This window comes from Megascapheus bottae, chromosome 4 (assembly GCF_031878675.1).
Source record: "Megascapheus bottae isolate mThoBot1 chromosome 4, mThoBot2.hap1, whole genome shotgun sequence".
NCBI classification, from domain to species: Eukaryota; Metazoa; Chordata; class Mammalia; order Rodentia; family Geomyidae; genus Megascapheus; species Megascapheus bottae.
In genome coordinates, this window is record NC_143512.1 from 13,413,366 (window position 1) to 13,432,904 (window position 19,539).

General features: G+C 47.5%; 1 long non-coding RNA gene and 1 pseudogene across 1 annotated transcript in view; both read right to left on the reverse strand.

Moving 5' to 3' along the window:
• Nucleotides 1-5,246: 5,246 nt before the first annotated feature.
• LOC150064042 (uncharacterized) overlaps nt 5,247-19,539 on the reverse strand; it is a 32,455-nt gene continuing 18,162 nt past the window's right edge. The window contains exon 3 of the long non-coding RNA XR_016535109.1: nt 5,247-5,442. This is a non-coding gene — a long non-coding RNA (uncharacterized LOC150064042). The remainder of the gene's footprint in view (nt 5,443-19,539) is intronic.
• LOC150064043 (large ribosomal subunit protein eL33 pseudogene) lies at nt 15,101-15,526 on the reverse strand (annotated as a pseudogene).

Genomic DNA, 19,539 nt, shown 5'->3' on the forward strand with positions numbered 1-19,539 from the left:
AAGTCCATACAAGCACTCAGTCATCCTTACATATCTTTACTGTGTCAGTCACACTCCATGTACATACTCAAGGCACACTCCTAGTCACACTAAGCTACATACACACTCCGGCCCTACTGCAGTCATGCCCGCCCCCCCTCGCCCTGACAACATAGCTCTTCAGGGTCCCTGAGGTCAGCAGCTTCTGGCATGGGCTCTGAGGCTTGCTTTGACAGCCGCGTGTGAGGGAGAAGGGAAGCGCTGCCACAGAGGCCTGGAGGCTCCTGAATAATTCAGAGCGGTGGCGGCTGTGGTGGCGGCGCCTGTCAGCTGCAGGGAAAGGTTGGTGGCTGGATTGTTCTGGGAAGAGTTTAGAGGCTCCTGGAATTCACAAAGGGCCTTCCATGGATGCCATCTCTGAATCCTCACCAGGGCCTTGTACCTTGCACCACAGGTATTGTGGCCTTATTCACAGAGGAAGACACAAAGGCTCAGAAGAGATAGAAGATGGAGAGAGTCCAAGCATCTGGCCTCTGCCATTTTTGTTTTTGTTTTTGATGATGCTGGTACTAGGGTTACAAGTCGGGGTCTTGAATTGTTTGGTTTGCTTTCTCCACCACCTAAGCTTTGCCTCAAGTGTAATGTGTGGGTGTGAGTGGGGGGGGGGCCCTGGGGCTTGAACTCAGGACCTGGGCATTGTCCCTGAGCTTCTTTTGTTCAAGCACACTACTCTAGCACTTGAACCAGAGCTCCGCTTCTGGCAAATTTGGGGGTGTAGAGTAGTTTTGTTGAAGATAAAACTCACAGACTTTCCTGCCTGGGTTGGCTTTGAACTAGGATCCTCAGATCTCAGCCTCTTGACTAGCTTGGATTATAACCATGAACTGCTGATGCCTGGCCCAGCCTAGCTTTTTGCTGGATAATTGTAGATTTATTTTCCCAGGCTGGCTTCAAACCTCAGTCCTTTAGATCTCAGTCTCCTAAGTAACTAGGGTACAGTCATGAGCGGCTGACACTCAGCTATATCTGACTTTGTTTTTTTCTTTTTTCCTTTCTTTATGCCAGAAGTAAGGGCTTGACCTCAGAGCGGGAGGTGTCTCTTAGCTTTTTTCCTAAAGGCTGGTACTCTATCATTTTGGCCAAACCTCCATTTCTGCCTTTTTCTTTTCTTTCTCTTTTTTCTTTTTGGATCAAGACTGGGACTCAAACTCAAGTTTGCTCTATCAACGGAACCATGCCTCCAACCCCTACTTCCAGCTTTTTGATGGCTAGCTGGAGATGAGTCTCATGTACTTTCCTGCTTAGGCTGGCTTTGAGCCATATCCTCAGATTTCAACCTTCTGAGTAGCTCATTGGTGTGAAGCATAGGTATCTGGCTTACTTCTTTATCCATAAAGGATATGTTTATTGCAGGTCCCGAAGTCTGGACCTTAGTCTGTGAAGCCCCACTCCCCAGGGGAGACTTGAGCCTGGTTTACTTTTCTCTTCCCCACTTGGTCCAAGACTGGCCCTGTGTCTCTTCATCAACCAGCCCCAAGCTGTTGGGGCTCAGGTACCCTCAGCTTCTCTGCCTGGCAGGCCTCTCACATCCTGCTCTGCACACCTGTGTCCAAGGACTATTCACTTAGGATGGGCCAGATTACATCGCACACATGCACACATACACGTACTCACCCATCCTGTGTGGTTGTCTGGGTGAAGCCTGGGCTCAATGTGTTTGTGACTCTGCTACTTGAGGAGCCCGGCAACACTCATGTTTATGAGCCCATGTCCCTTGCCTTGCACATTGAGCTCTACACCTGTTTATATTTATGCTTTCATTTGGGTGGTGTACTCTTTTTGTGGTTTGTCAGTCATGGGGTTTCAACTCTGGGCCTGGGTGTTGTCCCTGAGCTTTTTTTTTTTTTTTGCTCAAAATTAGTGCTCTTCTACTTTGAACCACAGCACCACTTCCTGTTTTCTGGTGGTTAATTGGAGATAAGAGTCTCACAGACTTTCCTGCCTGGGCTGGCTTTGAACTGTGATCCTCAGATCTCAGCCTCCCAAATAGCTAGGATTACAGATAGGAGCCACTAGCACTTAGCTCGGTGTACATTTTTATTTTTATTTTTTTAATTTTTTTTGCCAGTCCTGGGCTTGAGCTCAGGGCCTGAGCACTGTCCTTGGACTTTCTCAAGGCTAGAGCTCTACCACTTGAGCCTCAGCACCACTTCCAGCTTTTTTCTATGTATGTGGTACCGAGGAATCGAACCCGGGTCTTTATGCATGCTAGGCAAGCACTTTAACCACTAGGCCAAGTTCCTGGCCCCTCGGTGTACATTTTTAATATGTCTGTTCTGGATGTCTCTGTGGGGTGTAAGAGGCACTGTGGTGGTGGTGGTGGTGGGTGTTTCTCTGTGATGCTTTGTCAGCATGTATTTTGTTCCAGAAGAAGGCAAGCTGAGACTTGGTGGTGGGGACTGTGCTGAGGTAGAAAGCCCATAGCTTGGAGGACACATTCTCACCCACTCAGAAAGCATCTCAAGCTCTCAAAGAGCCCCTGCCCATCTTTACCAGCCCTGGTCAGTCAGGGTAGGTGGCTGGAGAAAGGCTTTGAGAGAAGCAAAACAGCCTGAGCCTGATTCCCACATGCTCCTGGCACCAGAGCCCTGTGTTGGCTGGACCCTAGGACTGTCCCTCAGGCTGCAGGCACTTGTGTTGTGGGGGTTGAGCAGAAGCCCAGAGACACTCATTTTGGCTTTTGTGATGAATTTCAGCTTTTAGTGGGCCACCAAGGCAGAGCTGGCCCCGGCCTTGTGGGGTTTAAGCGTCTAGGAGTACTGGTCTAGTCTGAGTGGAATCCCACTATACACATCATTGATGGGGTGTGTGCCATGTTCCTCCCCTGCTTTAGATGCTGAGATACACTAGTCTTCTCACAGAAGGAGGGCTAAGGAGGGCACACGGCTGCTGTGCATGGTACAAAGAATTGGAGAGATTAGCTGGGTACCAGTAACCCATGCCTATAATATTAGCCACCCAGGAGCCCCAGGTCTGAGGATTGTGGTCTGAAACCAGCCCAGGCAGGACAATCTATCAGGCTCTCTTTTGTGCTTTAATTTTTTTTTTTTTTGGTGGTTCTTGGGGCTTAAACTCGGCCTGGGCCTCTGTCCCTGAGCTCATCGACTCAAGGCTACTGCCCTATCCCTAGGCCTGGGCACTGTCCCTGAGCTTTTCAGCTCAAGGCTACCACCCTACCCTTGAGCCAAGCCCCACTTCCTGTTTTCTAGGGGGTAATTGGAAATAAGAGTCTCAGGTCCTTTTGTGCCTGGGATGTCTTTGAACCTTGATCCTCAGATCTCAGCCTCCTGAGTAGCTAGGATTACAGGCATATGCCATCATACCTGGCTGTCTTTAATTTTTTAATTTTTATTTTTTGCTAGCCCTGGTTCTTAAACTCAGGTTCTGGGCACTGACGTTGACCTTTTGTGCTCAAGGCTAATGCTCTACCACTGGAGCCACAGCTCTACTTCTTCTGGTTTTCTGGTGGTTAATTGGAGATAAGAATCTCACAGCTTGTCTGTAATCCTAGCTACTCAGGAGGCTGAGATCTGAGGATCAAGGTTCAAAGCCAGGCCCGGCACAAAAGGACCAGAGACCCTTATCTCCTAGAAAATTGGAAATGGGGCTATGGCTCAAGGATAGGGTGGTAGCCTTGAGCTGAAGAGCTCAGGGACAGTGCCCACGCCCAGAGGTAGGGTGATAGGCTTGAGCTGAGAAGCTCAGGGACAGTGCCACCCAGGCCAAATTCAAGCCCCATGACCCACAAAAAAAAAAAAAAAAAAAATCTCAGGGAGCTTTCTTCTCTGGCTGGCTTCAAACTCGGATCCTCAGATCTCAGCCTTCTGAGTAGCTAGGATTAACAGACATGAGTTGCCAGCACCCAGCTTCATCAGAGTTATTTCCAATTAATCACCAGAAAACCAGAAGTGGAGTAGAGCTGTGGTTCCAGTGGTAGAGTGCTATCCTTAAGTGAAAAAAAAACTAAAAGACAGCCTCCAGGTCCTTGAGTTCAAGCCTCAGATAGACACACACACATACACACACACACACACACACACACACACACACACACACACACACACACACACACACAAAAGGAATTTGAGAGCTTAAATGATTTGCCCAAAGTCCTAGCAAAACTGAGATCAGAAACCAGGCCTTTATCTCCAGACACCACCCCCTCCCCATGCTTTCCTCCCTCCTCCCCTCATCCTCATAAGTATTACCTTTGTGTCTCCTAAGCCAAGAAGGACCAAAGAGGGTGAGGGATGGGCAGACAGGCCTAGACCAGCTCCTGCTGCAGGCTATTGGCTCATGGATACAGCACATGAAATGAGCTTGCAGGAGCTCTACAAGGAGGGAGGGCTGCTTGGGGTGGGCACAGAGGTAGGAAGGTAGGAAGCAAAAGTAGCACATTGTGTCTCCCTCCCTTCTCCTGGCACTGCTTGGGCCCCATTTTTCTCTGAGCCACCACTTTCTCATCTTTAATGTGGACATCATAGCTGTCCCCTGCTAGTGGTACTGTGTTCGTGAGCTGGTGTGGGGCACACAGTAGGGCAACAGGGGCTAAGACAGTGCTAGAAGTGGGCAGGGCCTCCTCAGCCCCAGGAAATGGGCAGGGGGCGGGGAGAGGGAGGCGCAGATGTGTGCTTGTCTCACACGAAAAGCCACATTTAGCCACCAAGTTGGGACTGAAATATTCCTGAGGGAGAAGAACCCTGAGGCTTCAGGGCGACAACGGCTCGTCAGTGGGGAGCGGGAAAGGGATGTTGTCACCATCTGCCTCGTGTCTGTCTGCGACTAAAATAATACTGGGGTGAGACTCGCCGCAGGCACAGGCCCAGCCACAAGGTTCCCCAGAAGAAGGAGGGGCTGGAGGCAGGGGGGGAGCTGGAAATCTTGTTGGGGAGCAGTGGTGGGCAGGGGCCTCTAGAACAACCCTGGTCCTGTTCCCCTCCCGAGGGGGCTACAAGAACCCCCGGGGGGATGCACAGACCTGGACACCATGGAAGGGAATCAGCCTCAAATGTGAGGCCAGAGCACCCCCAGATCATCTGGGGTCTGTTCCAGGGGGAGACAGGCATGTACCCAGGTCCCAGCAAAACAGGAGCTCCAGGAAAACAAGTGAGAGACGCAGACCAGTTGCCCGGTTCCGCTTCCATGAACGTTCCAGAATACTGAAACCAGAAAACGTAGCAAGGAGCTATTTTAATTCCAGCCGACGTATAAGTTTTGGATGCATGGTTTACTGTGGTTTTTATTTTGAAGCAAAAAATAGAGGAGGCTCTGCAATCTCCTCAGGGCTCAGGGCTCAGGGGACTGAGTGGCTGCCTCTGCACTGGCATGGTAGTCCCCTGCCAATGGCTGTTCTGTGTTTCTACCCCTGGGCTCAGGCAGGTAGGCTGGGAATGTGGCTGGCTTCTGAAAAAGAGAAAGAGGAAAGTGAAAGAAACAGAAAAATGAAAGAAAAAGAAACCACTGAGGTCATGGATTTTCCTTGCCAAATCAAAAATGCCCAACTGATTATAGCTGTTTCAGCAAAAATATCAGAACATGGCTGTTTACCCCATTTGAGTAGGTGGGTTTTTTGTTTGAGACAGTGTCTTGCTATGTAGTCCAGGCTGGCCTTGAACTGAAGATCTTACTTCTGACTGGACAGCAGTGGCTCATGCCTGAGATCTGAGGATCATGTTTCAAAGCCAGCTCAGGAAAGAAAGCCCTTGAGAGTCTTATCTCCAGTTAGCCACCCAAAAGACAGATGTGGACCTATGTGTGGCTCAAAGTGATAGAGCACTATGCTTGAGCAAAACAAGCTCAGAGTGTACAGACCCTGAGTTCCAGCCCCAGGATTTGCAGGGAATGGATGGAAATAGAACAAATCATGTGAAGTGAGGTAAGCCAAGCTCAGAGAGACAAATAGCACATCTCTTCTCTTATATGTGGAACCGAGATGTAAAATATAACTAACCACGAATATATATGGGGCTCTATGCATTGTACACAAACTGATTAAAAGAGGATATACATAGGGGAGGAATCCAAAGATGTAACTCTAAAGTACTATTTATGGAAAGGAATTCCAAGAAATGGAAATATGGTTTTTTCTTTGTTTTGTTTTTCTTTTATGGGGGGGGGGAAGGGAGGTGGTACAGAGATGGAGAGAAGAAAGGTGAGCAAATGTCATCATTATATTTAATATACAAGAGTAAAAATCCAACTATGTGCTGGGTGCTGCTGGTTCACAGCTATGATCCTAGCTACTCAGGAGACTGAGAGCGAAGGATCACCATTAGAAGCCAGCCCAGGCAGAAAAGTCCATGAGACTCTTAACTTCAGTTACCCATCAGAAATCCGAAAGTGGTGCTGTGGCTCAAAATGGTAGAGAGCTAGTCCTGAGCAAAAGAGCTCAGGGAGAGCACCCAGGCCCTGATTTCAAGCCCCAGGACTAGTACCAAAAGAAATTAGTAAACAGCTATGTAACTGATAGGGATAGGTGGAAGAAAATAGAAAAACTAAAGAAAGGGGTGACATTGCCCAAGAAGCACTGTACACATAATCTCACTTAAGAAATTGTAGCTGGGGAGCCGGGAGTTTAGCCTAGTATTAGAGTGCTTGCCTAGCATACATGAGGACTCAGGTTCGATTCCTCGGTACCACATACATAGAAAAAAGCCAGAAATGGTGCTGTGGCTCAAGTAGTAGAGCTCTAGTCCAAGGAAAGACCAAGGACAGTCCCCAGGCCCTGAGTTCATGGTCCTGGACTGGAAAAAAACAACAAAAGAAATTGTAGCAGGGCGCCAGTGGCTCAAGCTTGTAATCCTAGCTAGTCAAGAGGCTGGGATCTGAGGATCACAGTTCAAAGGCACCCCAGGCACGAAAGTCTATGTGAGATTGATTGATTGATTGATTGATTGATTGATGGGTCATAGGGCTTGATCTCTGCCTGGGCTCTGTCCCAGAGCTCATCAGCTCAAGGTTTCTGCCCTATCCTTGAGCCAAGTCCCACTTCCCCTTTTCTAGAGGTTAATTGGAGATAAAAGTCTCAGGTCTTTTCGTTCGTGGGCTAGCTTTGAATCTTGATCCTCAGATCTCAGCATTTAGCTAGGATTACAGGCGTGAGCCACCTCACTCTTCAAGACTTTGATCTTTAATTAACCACTAGAAAACTAGAAGTGGTGCTGTGGCTCACGTGGTAGAAGACTAGCCTGTGCTGAAGTGCTCAGTGATAGTGCCCAGGCACAGAGTTCATGCCCCAATTAAAAGAAATATAAAAGAAAAGAAAAAGAAATTATAACCCCTTTGTACAACTCTTTTAAAATAGCAATAAATTAAAAAGAAAAAAAAGTTTCTCCTTCTGTATCTAGTTCAGTAATTTAAAAAAAAAGTGTGCTACCATGATCAACCTAAATTTTCTTTGCCTTTTCTTTCTTCTCTTTCTTTTTTTGATTTATTCAATATTTTATTGTATTTTATTGCCGGGGTAACATATAGAGGGGTTACAGTTACATTACATTCATCAGGTAGTGGGTACATTACTTCTGGAACATTGATACTCCTCATGATTTTTGTCCCCCTTTCTTTCCCCCACCCCCTCCCAATCATCTAATCATCTTGTTCTTCTCTTCCTATCTTTCTTTTTTGATACAATGGATCAAATACAAAGCCTTGCACAGACACCCCATCACTGAGCCACATTCCAGTCTAATAGAATAGAACCATATGAACAAGGGCTTTTTAGGGTACTCAATAAATTACTAAGTGTGTAAAGTAGACCCAAGAACCAAGAAGTTGACAACAGCTGGCTGGTCTGTGTTTCCACAACAGGAAAGACTGGGGGAACCATGGAGAAAGTATGGGTTAGGGGGCCAGGAGTGTGGCCTAGTGGTAGAGTGCTTGCCTAGCATGCACAAAGCCCTGGGTTCAATTCCTTGGCACCACATACACAGAAAAGGCTGGAAGTAGTGTTATGGCTCAAGTGGTAGGGTGCTAGCCTTGAGCAAAAGCAGCTTAGTGATATTTTGTGCCCCAGGCCCTGAGTCCAACTGGCACAAGAAGGAAGATAAGGGGGAGGAGGACGAGGAGGAAGAAGAAGAAGAAGAGGAGGAGGAGGAGGAGGAGGAGGAGGAGGAGGAGGAGGAGGAAAGTAAGTATGGGTCAGAGCAGTGACCCAAAGAGCTAACTGAATGAGTTCCTTGAAAAAGGTCCGTATCTCACAGTCTTGATTAGCAGAGTGAACAAGGAGGGCTTGGATGGGGGGAGGGTGTTCCTGCAGAGGCTTCTGGGAGTCCCTGATTTCCCTCTGCTACCCTTTTAAGTGTATGTGGGAGGAGGCCCCAAACACACCCTAGACTTCCTACATGTAAAGATGGGCCTGGAGCCCCTGCCCTCCCCAGAAGGCAGGGTTTCCATCGTCCCCCACCTCTACCCTTGCAAAGGACTGGGCCTTAAAATTCCCCTCACCAGGCATGCAGCAGACAATACAGAGGGGACATTATGCACTGAGAAAGAGGCCTCGTTGTTGGCGCAGCAGAGACAGCAGCGCTCTGTTCTGGTCAGGCTGGGGGCTGCTCATGTGCTCAAGCCCAGACCCCTTGCAGCTGGAGTCATGTCCTTGCCCAAATGCATGCTCACACACTTATCCTGGGGTGTGCCTGGTGCCCAGCTTGTGGCACCTAGCTCAGCTCCCACCTTTATGCAAACCCCAACCCATTATGCAAACCCACACCGGTTGCTACCTGCCCAGGGCCTCACTGCAGCCCCAGAAACACCCTTGAACTAAACCAAGGCACAGGGGTGCCACCTGGGGATCATAGGAAGTCCTGGGTGGGGGTCAGTGAAGAGGGTGGACATAAGGCTGCCACACTGGGGACACTGACACTGAGAACAAATGCCCTGCCCACCCCACCCTGCACCGCCCGGCTGGGATCCCAGGGCACTGAAACCAGCAGTCGCCTAGGCTAGGCCAGACGTGCCTGGACCCACTGAGGGACACAAAGGCAGCCTTGTTGCTTTGCCAAACACTTCCAGCTCTGGAGTGGGAGGGAGAGATCTGGGCACTGGAGCCCCTACCCCCAGCTTCTGGGCTGGCCAGGAGCAAGGCTGGACTTTAACCTCTTTAGGTCATTGCTGGGCTTGAGGGGACATTGCCCAAATAGGGCTCACAGGCCCAGAGCCACAGCTCCTCTAGGTCTCTGTGCAGGTAACGCATGCTCTGTTTCCCACATCTGCACACGTCTGTCCTCAGTCCTCTCTGGGCTGGAGATTTTCTTTTTCCTTTAGGATATAGTTCAGAGGCCTCCCTTAAAACAAGCCCTTTGCGCCATTGGCAAGCAGGCAGCTTCTTTGTGCTTCCCACAAACTGGGAGCTTGGAGCCTCATAGGAGGCACAGGAGGCCAAAGTACTGTCAAGAATGGATACTACCTAGGCTGAACATAAGAACTCAGGCACATCTCAGAGGTTAGACCAGCCCCATACCACTGTGGGGGTGAAGAAGGAGTGGGGTAGAATTGCCTGCCAGACATGGAGCAAGATAAGCTTCATCACCTCCATGGGGGAAGTTCCTTGGAGGAACCTCTTTTCTCACACCCTGGTCTTTCTTCTCTTCCTGGGACATATCTGCTTGACAAGTCTTCCTTATCCAAGTAGTAGCTGGGTTGTTGGGTTTTTCGGTTTTGTTTTTTTGTTTTGGGGGTTTTTTTGTTTTTTTTTTTTTTTTTTGCCAGTCCTGGGCTTGAGCTCAGGGTCTGAGCACTGTCCTTGGACTTTCTCAAGGCTAGAGCTCTACCACTTGAGCCTCAGCACCACTTCTGGCTTTTTTTCTATGTATGTGGTACCGAGGAATTGAACCTGGGTCTTCGTGCATGCTAGGCAAGCACTCTACCACTAGACCAAACTCCCGGCCCTTTGTTTTTGTTTTATTTAGGTTTTTTAGGTAGCTGTTGTTGTTTGTTTTTGTCAGTCATGGGACTTAAATTCTGGGCCTGAGCGCTGTCCCTGAGCTCTTTTGATCAAGGCTAGTCATCTATCACTTTGAGTTATAAATCCAGGTATGGTGAGGCTTGCCTCTAATCCCAACACTCAGACAGGAGAAGTTGTAGGCCAGTCTAGACAACACAGCAAGACATTGTATCAGCAACAAAAGGAAAGAGAGAAAGAAAGAGAGCGAGAGTGAGAGAGAGAGAGAGAGAGAGAGAGAGAGAGAGAGAGAGAGAGAGAGAGAGGACTTAGAAATCCATAAATACAGTGAAATTTTCTTCTTTTGTGTGTTTAATTTTTTGATGTTGTGGGATGAGGTTTGAACTCTGGGCCTCATAACTTTCTAGGCTGGTGCTTTACATACATCTGAACCACAACCCAACCCCCCTTTTTAAAATAAAAAGTATTTCTTTTTATTTCTTTATCTTCAAATAGTTATACAAATGACAAACAATTCACATGTCCATTTCTTGTACCATGCAGCTTCCCCTTCCATCCCTCTCCCCCTCGCTCCCACCCATCCTTCCCCCCCACCCATCTTCTTAAGCTTCCTAGCTCCATTTTCACCTATGTACCTCAAGTACTATGATTGCATTCACCCCAGAAGAGTGAAATTGTTCAAAAATACTTTGCATAAAATGAATAAAGTATGAGTTGCTCATATAAAATATAGTTATTGCTTTTCATAGGCACCCACCAAGAACCTTCAGGTCATTCCTCCCTGACCAGTGTGAAGGCTACCTGGACTGCATGAAGCCATAGCCCTCGGAAATGTAAGCCTATCCCTACTTAACTTGGAAAAAACAAACAAACAAACATGCTGTAAGCGACAAAGTCCAGGACCCAGGATGGGGGAAGGAGGGATGTGATAAAAACCCTCTTTCAGCCCTCTCTGGTTGAACACTGGCTTGATTGACTGTATATCAGACACTTTGGACACTCAGTGTCATCCTTTATCACCAGCCTGCAAGGAAGCATAGCTCCCATTTTGCAGATGAAGAAATTGAGAGGTGAGAAGTTTATCACTGTTTCAGTGCTAACTAGGCTCTATGCTCAGCACATTCAATCATCTAGAGCAACAACGAAAGAGAAGCCTAAATCACGGCATGTCACACTCCAACCCCTAGGGACACACACAATGTATGTGATAAAGCAACACAGAGAACCCATGCCTGTAATCCTAGCTACTCAGGAGGCTGAGATCTGAGTACCATAGTTCAAAGCTGTTAGATTCTCATCTCTAACTACCAAAAAGCCAGAAGTGGATGGGCAGGGAGTGTGGCCTAGTGGTAGAATGTTTGCCTGGCATGCATGAAGCCCTGGGTTCGATTTTTTCATATAATACACACAGAAAAAGCGGGAAGTAGTGCTGTGGCTCAAGTGGTAGAATACCAACCTTGAGCAAAAAAGCTAAGGGACAGTGTCCAGGCCCTGAGTTCAAGGCCCAGTAGCAACACACACATACACACAAATACTGGGTATGGTGATACCTGTAATCAATCCCAGTTCTAAGGGCAGAAGAAATGAAAATTTGAAATATAGTTGAAAAGAAGGAAAGGAAGAAAGGAATTACAGGAAGGAAAGGAGAGGAAAGGCAAACTTTCCAGGCTGGGTTAATTGTTTCAACCCAAGTTTTTTGACATCTCCTGTTTATATTGTGAATTTACCCATAGGCAACCCATGGTTGTAACTAATAAAAAATAATAATATATTAAATTACTGAAGTCTCCTTGTAATAAGACAGATATTCCAGGAAGCAGAGCCAATTGATCTTAGCCTACAATCCCGTCATGCCACCCAGCCAGCACCGGGCTGAGACACACAGGTGGCTGCAGGCAGCAGCCTGGCTTCCTAAGGGAGCCCTCACCTCTATATCTGCTGCTTCTCCTTCCTGCCTCCCCCCGCACCCCAACACACACCTTCCTTATACCCCAGCACCTGCATCAGCCACAGCAGAGCTGCACTTTCAAAACATGTGCTTCATAACTCAAAAGCTACCCTCTTCTAGAAACTCACATCAGCTTACCAGTCAGAAGGATCTTTCCGGACCTCGCTGAGTAAGCTAGCACATCACTCAAGTTTCATGTTCTCCTGGCTCAATTCCCAATCAGCTATTTCCTATTCATCTGCCAGCCTGCCAGCCTTTCCCAATCAGAATGTATATTCCATGTGTCCTCACCCCATAGGACAGAGCCCAGCACACAGTGAGGATGCCCAAGGAGTACTTGTAGGAATAAAAAACGGAAAGAAGAAGATAAGAAAGTAGAGAAACAATAAAGAGGAAAATCTCGGGGTGGGGGGAGGAGGTTCATTGATACTTGAAGGCAAGTTTCTGGTCTTTTTGTTTTTTGTTGGTACTGGGGCTTGAACTCTGGTCCTGGGCCTTTTCCCTGAGCTCTTCAGCTCAAGGCTAGCATTCTACCACTTTGAGCCATAGCATCACTTCTGGTTTTCTGGTGATTGATTGGGTAAGAGTCTCACGGTGTTTCCCACCTGGGTTGGCTTTGAACTATGATCCTCTGATCTCAGCCTCCGAGTAACTAGGATTACAGGCACGAGCCACCAGCACTCAACTCAGCTGCTTGGGTTTTTTTCTTTTGTCTTGTTTTTTTTTTTTTTTTTTTTTTTTTTTTTTTTTTTTTTGCCAGTCCTGGGCTTGAGCTCAGGGCCTGAGCACTGTCCTTGGAATTTTCTCAAGGCTAGAGCTGTACCACTTGAGCCTCAGCACCACTTCCGGCTTTTTTCTATGTATGTGGTACCGAGGAATCGAACCCGGGTCTTCATGCATGCTAGGCAAGCACTTTAACCACTAAGCCAAACCCCCTGCCCTTGTCTTGTTTTTAATTGTAGGGCTTGAACTTGCCTGAGTGATGTTCTCAAGCTTTGTTGCTCGAAGCTAGCACTCATCACTCTGAGCCAAAACTCCACTTCCAGTTTCTCTGGTTAATTGGAGATAAGAGTCTCCTAGACTTTCCTGCCTAGGTTGGTTGAACTATGACCTTCAGATCTCTGCTTACTAGGATTATAGGCATGAGCCACCAACTCTTGACTTAGGGGATTGATTTTTAAGACAAGGTCCTACTGTGTAGTTCATAGTTCAGGCCAGTCTCAAACTCATGATATCCTGCCTCAGTTTCTCAGGAAGCACCCTCAGTCACACCTCAAAATGAATAGGAAGGACCTCTGGCCCCAGACTCCCTGGCCAGTGACCAATGTCATCATAGCCATGCTGCAAAGTCCCAACCCCTCCCTGTGTGCTGTCACAGACCAGCCCCTAGATCACCCTCCCTCCCCAACACACCATCTCTGAGAGTCAGAAATTAATTTCCTTTGGCATAAACTGATTTTGATGAAGCCAGGCTCCAGCGAATCATCACAGACACAAGGGGAGAAGAGCAGAGAACGGCACAGCAGAGGAGCCTCAGACACCAGGCTGCTTCTAATGGCTCTGGACACATCCAGTGCCCCCCACACACACACACTAAATCAACTACCACAGAGAGACCTGGAGAGCTGCTCATCCCTCCTCAAGCCTGGCTGGTGCCCCTGGCAGGCGCCTCCCAGGTCAGGGAGCGCCGGCTGCACGGAAGCAGAAGTGAGTGACTTCACCCAGGCTGATTCACTCCAGCTGGCCACTGCCATGGACTGCAGGGGAGGCCGTAACAGACCTGTCCGGTGTGGAGTTTTCCGGGACTCTCATCCTTCCTCTGCACTCCTGGGGCTCCCTAGACACATATATGTACATTGTATTCACTCCAAAACCCCATGCCACTATCTGAGAATCCACAGTGCGTCCTGCAAATAGTCCAGGCCAGTGGTAAGCGTGGGCTTGTCTAAAAAGCCAGGTGCTCAGACTCAGTTTCTTCACCTGGTGATCCCTACTCCATCTGCTGCTCTGAAGTATTATGTGGATCTGACTGATGGGTCAGGGTCTTGGAAAGTGCCACGGAGTGCAGGTAGAACCAGAAGCTGGATCCAACATGCTACACCATAGGGATGAATCCCAGTCTCTGGCCTTCAGTGCCCTGGATGAAGGCTCTTCCCTCCCCCACCCCCAAATATTACCCTCAGTTACATCTAGTGTCCTTACGTTTCACCAAAAGGGTGCTTTCTTCCCTGATTCAGGCCTGAGATATTGTCTTCTCTGTCTGGAACGCTTCCCTTCCACCCTACCTTCTCTGTTGTTGGTTTGGGTTTTGTTGCTGTTGGTAGTGGTGGTTGTGGGACTTGAATTCACTGCCTGAGTCCTGTCCCTAAGCTCTTTTTGCTCAAAGATAGTGCGATTAATTGGAGATAAAGAGTCTCACGTTCTTTCCTGCCTGTGCTAGGTTTGAACTTCCATCCTTAGATCAGACTCCTGAGTAGCTAGGATTATAGGTGTGAGCCACCAGCACCCAGCTTGTTTGTTTGTTGCTCTGGTACTGAGACTTGAACTGAAGGCTTTGCACTCCTTCTCAAGAGTGGTACTCTTGGTGCTGGGGTGTGGCCTAATGGTAGAATACTCACCTAGCATGCACAAGACCCAGGTTCAATTCCACAGTATCACATACATAGAAAAGGCTGAAGTGGTGCTGTGGCTCTACTAACAGAGCTCTAGCCTTGAGAAAGCCCATGGACAGTACTCAGGCCCTGAGTTTAAGCCCAAAGACTGGTCACCAAAAAAAAAAAAAAAAGAAGAAAGAGTGGTACTCTTGGGGCCGGGAGTTTGGCCTAGTGGTAGAGTGCTTGCCTAGCATGCACGAAGACCCGGGTTCGATTCCTCGGTATCACATACATAGCAAAAACCGGAAGTGGTGCTGAGGCTCAAGTGGTATAGCTCTAGCCTTGAGAAAATCCAAGGACAGTGCTCAAGCCCTGAGCCCAAGCCCAGGACTGGCAAAAAAAAAAAAAAAAAAGAGTGGTACTCTTACTCAAGGCTGGTATTAGACCACTTGAGCCACATTCCACTTCTGGCTTTTCACTGGAAGTTGGAAATAAAAGTCTAAGATTTATCAGTCTTGGCTGCTTCAAACTGCAATTCTCAAATTTCCTAGCTCCTTTGTAGCTAAGATTAAAGATGTGAGCCATTAATGCCCAGATTTCCAGTCCAGTTTTTTTTTTTTTTTAAACAAGAGCACAGATTTACCTTATTTAATTTTCATTGAACTCTGGAGGGGTACAGCATCACACGGATTCTGTGTCCAATGGCCTTAGCAGGAAGGCTGCTGTGGAATTTGGCCCGAACCATGCCACTGTTTCCATGGGCACAAGTTACCTTTCCCCGGATTACTATGGTTTTGTTAGGTTTGCCGCCGGGAGTCACTGAGTTGTTTTTTGCTTTGTATACATAAGCATATCTCTTTCCCAAGTAGAAATTGGTATCACCTCAAGCATAAACACCTTCGATTTTAAGGAGAGCCATGTGTTCCCTTTAATTCCGAAGACCTCGCTTATAGCCAGCAAAAATGGCCTTGCACCACAGCCTTCCAGACATGTTGCCTTTTAGAAGTCCTGTTCCCAGCAGACCTCCACAGGCTCCAAGATGGCAGAGAGAGGGACATTTTATTCTTTTTTTTTCTTTTTGGTGCCAGTCCTGGGTCTTGAGCTCAGGGCCTGAGCACTGTCCTTGGACTTTCTCAAGGCTAGAGCTCCACCACTTGAGCCACAGCACCAATTCCGTCTTTTTTCTATGTATGTCGCACTGAGGAATTGAACTCCCGTCTTTGTGCATGCTAGGCAAGCACTCTACTACTCCGCCAAACTCCCAGCCCCAGTCCAGTTTTTTTCAGGTTAATTGGGGATGGAGTCTCTCTGCTCTTTCACCCCAGACAAGCTTCAAACCAAGATCTTCCAGATCTTAGCCTACTGAGTACCTAGGATTATAACTGAGTCACTAGCATCTAGCTTGGACCTCCTTAGACATAAAAATGGAAGAAGGAGACGGGTGCAGTGGCTCCTGCCTAGCTACTCAGGAGGCTGAGATCTGAGGACTGAGGTTCACAGCCAGCCCGGGCAGGAAAGGCTGTGAGACTCTTATCTCCCATTAACTACCAGAAAACTGGAAGTGGTGCTGTGGCTCAAAGTGGCAGAGTGCTAGCCTTGGGCAAAAGAACTTAAGGACAATGCCTAGAACCCCAAATCCAAGCGCCATGACTGACAAAAAAAGGGGGGGTGGATAATGGGGCAAAGGGTATAGCTCAGAGCACCTACTGAGCTGAGTTCAGTTCATAGCACTATCAAAAAAGAAGGAGGAGGAGGAGGAGGAGGAGGAGGAGGAGGAGGAGGAGGAGATGGTGGAAGAACTTAGTATTTAATAGAATGCTCAGGAAATACTAAGTATTACCTGTTATCATCATCCGTCATATTGTCTTGGAGCCTCAGGTACCATAGGCCTAAACAGAGAGCAGGGCCCTGCTTATTCACAGGTCCATAAGAGGCTTAGATGAGTAGACACGATTAACACAGGGCTAGGCACCGTAGTCATTATCCAAACAATACCATATCATATACCTCCAGACCACCAAGCATGATGGGCCCTGAGGTAGACACACTTCCATTTGCTTGAAGGACTTGCCAGTGAACAAGGATAGTTCTGTCCTCATGAGAGATAGTCTGGTACACACACACACACACACACACACACACACACACTAGCTGATGGAAGGGCTAATATCTATAGGTTTGCCCACACGGGTATGTGCAGACAATATTTTGTGTATTCCAGGTATGATCATGTGCTTGGGGACATCAGCGTGGCCACATGTCATGCGCACATTAGCAGGCATGCACCTGGTGCCCAATTGTGGAGCTGTGTGTAATATTTCACCAATGGAGTCGAGGAACACATGAACCAACATGACCCTCACTGAATGTGAGTATGTGTGAGTAGATGTGCAAGTCTACGTGAGAATAACCTCTGAATACACTCTTCTGTCCAGAAAGACCTCTGACATCTCAGCCACCTACCAGCCTCACTTTGACAACTACCTCTTCTCCAAATGATTGAATCCACTTGTGCTCAGTATGCCCCCAGGCCCCTCCCCATAGTACAAAGCCCAGGTTTTGCCGGGCACAATGGCTCATACCTGTAATCCTAGCTACTCAGAAGGCGCCCAGGCACTAAAGTCTCCAATTAACAACCAGAAAACTGGAAGCGGCACTGTGGCTCCAGGGGTAGTCCTGGGGACTGAACTCAGGGCCTGAGCACCGTCCTTGGTCTTTTTCCTCAAGCCTAGTACTCTGTCACTTGAGCCACAGTACCACTCCTGGCTTTTCTAGGTATGTGGTACCGAGGAATTGAACCTGGGTCTTCTTTGTGCACGCTAGGCAAGCACTCTACCACTAGGCCAACCTCCCCATCCCCTTATTTTAATTTTTTATTGTTATTATAAAGGTGATATTTAGAGGGGTTATAGTTACATAAGTCAGGTAATAAGTACATTTCTTTTTGGATAGTGTCACCCCTTTTCTTGCTCTCTCCTATTTTTCCCCTCCCATCTCCACCCTCAAGTTGAATAGTTTATTTTCAATATAGTGACTACTGTGCCACATTTCTTTACCCTTTGTCCCTTCATTTCTGTGCCTCTCCTACACTCCCAAAGACATACAAATGAACAAACAGAACAAAAAGAAAACAAAAACAGCAAAAAAAAAAAAAAAACTAAGCTCTTGTTTCCATTTCCTGGAGTTCATTTTGATAAGTATTATTTCATATGATCAGATGCACACTGGCATTGGGCCTTTGTTCCTCTGCTAAGAGTGTCCTGTCCTTCTCTGGTCTCACTGTGTGTGAATGCCTAGAGATGTGTATAGTTTATCATGTCCCAGTATATTTTAGATCTAGCTTCCACATATGAGAGAACCCTGTTTGTGTCTCTGAGCTTGCAAAGCCCTAGTTTTAGGAAATGCATCTTGACTTCTGACACACTCCCTAGGTGAGTGACACTGCAAACACCAGCAGTCCCCAAAATGCTTCCCCGAAAGTCTTCATTCAGCTCCAATCTGCCTTCCCAAGGAAGGGAAGTACAAATCACATTCTCAAAGGGTTCCCCAAACTAGGTATCCTGTTCCTACCACCCCCAACTTCTTCATCCCTTACAAGTGCTCTGCATCAAACACTGCTGAGGCCTATTACTGGTGGGTGGGGAAGGCAAAATGCTTCTTTCCTACCACACAGAAAGAATTTTGATGTTGTTAAGTGGTAAAGCACTAGCCTTGAGAAAGCTCAAGGACAGTGCCCAGACCCTGAGTTCAAGTCCTAAGACTGGCAAAAATAAATAAATAAGCAAGCAACCAAGCAAGTTGGGCACAGTGGCTCATGCCTGTAATTCTAGTTACTCAGGAGGCTGAGATCTGAGGATCCTGGTTCAAAGCCAGCATGGACACTAAAGAACCTGAGACTCTTATCTTCAATAAACCACTAGAAAACCAGAAGTGGTGCTGTGGCTCAAGTGATAGAACACTAGCATTGAGCTGAAGAGCTCAGGGACAACACCCAAGTCCACACAGCTCAAGCCCCATGGCACCACCACCAACAAAAACAAACAAGCAAATGAGCAACCAACTAGGGCTTTGAATCTCAGTCCTCAAATCTCAGCCTCCTAAATAGCTAGGACTACAGGCGTGAGCCAGTCAGGACACAAAAGTCCGTGACACTCTTATCTCCAATTAACCACCAGAAAACTAGAAGTGGTGCTGTGGTTTAAGTGGTAGAGCGCTAGCCTTGAGCAGAAGAGCTCAGTGATAGTGCCCAGGCTGAGAGTTCAAGCTTCAAAACCAACAACAACGACAACAAAAATTAAAAAAGAAAAAGCCAGAAGTGGCACTGTGGCAGAGTGCTAACCTGGAGCAAAAGAAGCTCAGTGCTCAGGCCCTGAGTTCAAGTCCTAGGACTGGCAAAAAAAAAAAAAAAGTTATCTCAGCTATCAGGAAGCAGAGATTAGTAGGATCTCTGTTTTCCAGGCCAGCCAAGGCAAAAGCCAGAGATCTGGAAAACAAACTAAAAGCAAAAGAACTAAGGCATTGCTCAACTGGTAGAGCACATACCCTGAGTACAAGTAACACACGAGTGTTGCTTTTTCTGTTTTATGTAGTACTAAGGAATTGAACCCAGGGCTTCATGCATGCTAGTCAAGCACTCTACCACTGAGCCATACACCCAGCCCTTATACACACTCGTGTGTGTGTGTGTGTGTGTGTGTGTGTGTGCCAGTGCTAGGGCTTGAACTCAGGTATTGTTCCTGAGCTCTTTTGGTCAAGGTTAGAGTGTTACCATTTGAGCCACAGCTCTACTTCTGGCTTTTTGTGGTTAATTGGAGAAAAGAGTTTCACAGACTTTCCTGTCTTGGCCAGCTTCCAACAGCAATCCTCATACCTTAGCCTCCTGAGTTGCTAGGCTTACAAGTGGAAGCCATCCACACCTGTTTTGTTTTGATTTTTTGTTTATTTGTTTGTTTTGATGGGGGAGAAGGGTAGTACCGTTAGTGTTGGGATTTTTTTTTTTTTTTTTGCCAGTCCTGGGCCTTGAACTCAGGGCCTGAGCATTGTCCTTGGGCTTTCTCAAG